Genomic DNA, 4600 nt, shown 5'->3' on the forward strand with positions numbered 1-4600 from the left:
GAGGGTGGGGGAAATGAGGAGCTGATACTAAGGGCTCAAGTAGGAAGAAAATGCTTTGACAATACTGATGGCAATATATGTACAAAGGTGCTTAACACAATGGATGAATGTATGGATTGTGATAAGAGATGCAAGACCCCCCAACAAAAGTATTTCAGAAGAAAAAGGACATATAATAAAACTTTCGCAAACCAAAGACAAAGAAGAATTTGAGAGCAGTTGAGAAAACCGAACACTAACTAAAAAGGGAACCAATAAAACTGAACTGATTTCTTGGCAGAAACCATGCAAACAAAAAGGCTACGGAATGACATAACCCCCTAAAAGAAAAACAATTACCAACCAAGAATTATATATCATACAAAACAGTCCCTTGATTATAATGGTGAAATTAGGATATTTCAGGTAAACAAAATAAAGGGACTTATACAAACCAGATTAACCTTAAAAGAAATCCCACAGGGAATCCTATGGACAGAGCATCAGCCAAGTCAGACAACAACCAGAGATTTAGACACATCATCCAGAAACCAATCCAGTGAAACAATTCTCAAAAACCATAAGCAAGCAAACAAAAGTACAAAACTGAAATTATGTAATTGGAGGCATCAATTGGAAAATGATGACAATTACAAAGAGAACAGAGGGCATGACTGGTATAATTACTCTGCCCAAGGAGTGGAGGCTGCTGAGACCAGATGCTTGAGAGGTGGTGGCACAGGTCTCAGAGGAGCAGCTCTGATACTATGGGACTGATATTATGGGACTGTGAGGCAGAGGGGCCAAGTGACTTCCTAGCCCATGAAGTAAAAGGTCAAGGGACCATACGGCTGAGAGACTGAGGACCAGGAAGAGGCTTGGCTTCTGGCTGAGAAGAGATGTTGCTGTGGCCCAATGACTATCCTTAATGTTTGCTGATCCTGATTTGTCGTAACCTAATGGATTCCCTAATAACCCCAAACTCACTGCCATCAAGTTGATGCTGACTCATAGGACAGGATAGAACTGCTTCTGTGATTTTCTTAGACTACTACTCTTTGTGGGAGTACAAATCCCCATCTTTCTTCACCTTCCCCAATAACCCTCTTTATATGAATCTGTGATTTCTGTGGGGCCAATCTCCTGAATTATCAAACCCAGCACAGAAGTAGAGTGCCATAGGAGGAAGAGTTGGGGTCAGAATATGTAAACCAGGGGGGAGCATTGAGGCACGTCTGGGTTCAGTGTAGCAATAATAAAACTCACAACCTTCCTCTAGTTCTTAAACGCTTCTTTCCCCCAACTATCATGATCCCAATACTACCTTGCAAACCTGGTTAGACCAGAGGATGCACAGGGGTACAGATGGGAACTGGAAACACAGGGAATCTAGACAGGCGAGCCCCTCAGGACCAGCGATGAGAGTGGTAATACCGGGAGGGAAGGGGGGATATAAAAGGGGAATCGATCACAAGGATCTACATATAACCTCCTCTCTGGGGGATGGGCAACAGAAGGGTGGGTGAAGGGAGACGCCGGGCAGTGTAAGATAACATATAACAATAATTTATAAATTATTAAGGGTTCATGAGGGAGGGGGGAGTGGGGAGGGAAAAAGGAAAATGAGGAGCTAATTCCAGGAACCCAAGCAGAAAGCGAATTTTGAGAATGATGAGGGCAACCAATGTATAAGTGTGCTTGACATAATTGATGTATGTATGGATTGTGATAAGAGTTGTATGAGCCCCAATAAAATGATTTAAACAAATAACATAAAAATAAAAAGAATAATCCAGAGGTTAAAAAAAAAGAAAGATGGAGAGTTTGTGTTCCTTCTGTTCTTCAGTGGCTTTGTTGTGACCCAAGTGCGAAAAGCAGAGTAACATATTGAATCAGTGGTTCTTAGCTTTTCCTGTCGTTGCTTAGTTCCCTCAAGTTGGTTAGGACCCATAACAACCCTCTGCAGAATGCAGAATAAAGCAACGCTGCCAGGTCCGGCAGCATCCTCCCGGTTGTTACAGCCAAGGTGTCAATGCAGCTTGTTGAGGGCCTTCCTCGTCTTCACTGCCCCAACACGTTACCAAGCAGCATGTCCTTCTTCAGGGACTGGTCCCTCCTGATAATACAGCCAAAGTATGGAAGATGAAAGCTCACCATCCTTGCCTCTTAGGAGCACTCTGGCCATGCTTCTTCCAAGGTGGACTGGTTTGTCCTGTCAGCAGTCCATGGTACTTGTCTTCTCCAGCACAATTCAGATGCATCGATTCTTCCCGGGCCTTCCTTATTCAATGTCCAACTTTCACACATATATGAGCCAATGGAGAAGACCATGGCTCGGGGGAGACTCACCTTAGTCCTCAAAGTGACATCCTTGCTTGTCAGTACTCTGAAGAGTTCCTGTGCAGCAGATCTACTTAATACATCTTTTGTTCTCTTGACCACTGCTTCCAAGAGCATGCATTGTGAATCCCAGCAAGATGAAATCCTTGATAATTTCAATGTTTTCCCAGTTAATCATGATGTTCCCTGTCGGCCCACTTGTGGGAATCGCAGGCTTCTTTACATTGAGCGGCAATCCATATTGATGCCCGCAATCCTGGATCTTCACCAGCAAATGCTTCCATTCCTCCTCGCTTTTAGCAAGCAAGGTTGTGTCAATTGCATATCGCAGGTTTTTAATAAGCCTTCCTCCAAGCCTGATGCCACATTCTTCTTCATATAATCCAGCTTCTCTGATTATTTTCACAGCATTCAGATGGAACAAGCATGATGAGAGAACACAACTTTGACACACATCTTCCCGGATTTTAAACAATGCAGTGTTCCCTTGTTTTGTTCACACATTGAAGTATCAGCAATCTATATAATATCTTTGTTGTTTCTTCGTAGAACATGGAACATGCTTCTTATTTTTAGTTACACATAGATTTTTCCAGTATGGATCTCTGCCAAGAGCAAGCAGCTGGACTGTGGACTTCCTCTGCTGTTGCTGCAGATTGGAATTTATATCTACCCTTGTGAGTGCCCTTAGCCTAGCACTCCTTTCCCTTTCTGCATGTGAGATTGATTGATTGAATAGAGGAAAGGGTGTCAGAAGCAGCCCAGGAAACTTTAAGAACCTTATTTTATTGGAAACGCTTGCTTTTGAAACTGCTACTATATTGGGGTGGGAATGAAGAGTGTGAAACTCATTGCAGTTATAAACGACTGAGCTTAATTCAGGAAGTAGAAAAATGTTTGTGAGAATTAAGTTTGTGAAAATCAACTTAATTTTACTCATGCCAAAATGTTAAATGGAAGTAGGGTCAAAATAAGTGGAAAGATAGTAGTTAATTTGCCCCCATTTATCTTCCAAAAGCACAGAAAGGAAACAGCAGTAGGAGGGTGAATATAAGTGTAGCCAGATACTGTTTGAATTACCAAACAGCCTCGACATTTTCCATGAAAGTGAGACATTTCCAGGAAAAATAACGTGGTGTCCTGAAATCACTGCTTAAGATTGAAAAGGAATATGTATCAAGAAGATGGAGAGATCAAAGGGAGTTGTCCATCTTCTCCCTGATATGATTTTATCCACCATTTAGTTTCATGTAAATTTGTCAGTTGTTTTGTCTTGTAGGCAAAATACAATACACAAGAGCAAAATGATACGTTTGTAAGTGGTGTGCAGACAGAAAAAGACATTGGGACTGTTATTAGAACACTACCAAATTACACCAAATTACCAGGTTCATTTAAAACGGTCCTTTGGTACTTGGATTCTTTTTAAAAACATGGTGCATCCAAGTAGGGTGGCATATTTGTGGATGTTCATTTTATTATCTTTCTTCATAATGTGTCTAATATTATAAGAATTATTTTATAGGTATCAAGTATTATATAGCAAAATATAACCATGTATTGTTCAAATGTAAAAATGTATTGATACATCTATGAAAACAGTAATATCTATATATGTGCATGTGTGTATGTACATCACATCCAACTCTGGACCACATTATCCTTTCTCCTCCTAAATATGAACATAAACACCATAGCCAAAATACTCTTCTCACAGGTGAGCCCTTGAACATGCCAAAGGAATTCATCGTTCAGTTCTTTTTGCACACATGTTTTCTCTTATGCCACGTGACTTTCTCATCTAGAGATGGAACGGTGTCCATGATTAGCCATCTACCAGTCATCCTTGGCATGTTTTCAGAGTGGTCCCAACATTGTCAAGAGCGACATATTTTTGCTGACCTTCACAGCATTATCCTGAGACTTAATCTGCAGACAAGAGATGTTATTCAAAATTCATATCTATTTGTTAGACAATGTTTGTAAGACATAAATAATGTATATTTTTTAATGCTTTAATCTTTAAATTTGACGCACCTGAGGATTTTTATGAGGCCGTGTCTTTGCAAGAAGATTGCATTCGGACAGTTGAGGAGTGTAAAGATTGGTCTGCTAACTTTCTAGACGGAACTGAAGTGAACATTCTGCATAAAGGTATGGAAATCATGCATCTCACAGGTAGCATTAGGCTTTCAAAGTCCTGTGACTTTGAGGCCACCATCTAACCAGTTTAGCTTAATATCAGACCATGTCATATTGATTACAATATGAAACTGTGCAC

General features: G+C 40.6%; 1 protein-coding gene across 1 annotated transcript in view; it reads right to left on the reverse strand.

Moving 5' to 3' along the window:
- FAM81B (family with sequence similarity 81 member B) overlaps nt 1–4600 on the reverse strand; it is a 67929-nt gene that overhangs the window by 25763 nt on the left and 37566 nt on the right. The window lies entirely within an intron of this gene.

The sequence above is a fragment of the Echinops telfairi genome, unplaced genomic scaffold, assembly GCF_000313985.2.
Source record: "Echinops telfairi isolate 266 unplaced genomic scaffold, ASM31398v2 ScPeMD7_7469;HRSCAF=8507_1, whole genome shotgun sequence".
In the NCBI taxonomy this organism is placed as follows: domain Eukaryota; kingdom Metazoa; phylum Chordata; class Mammalia; order Afrosoricida; family Tenrecidae; genus Echinops; species Echinops telfairi.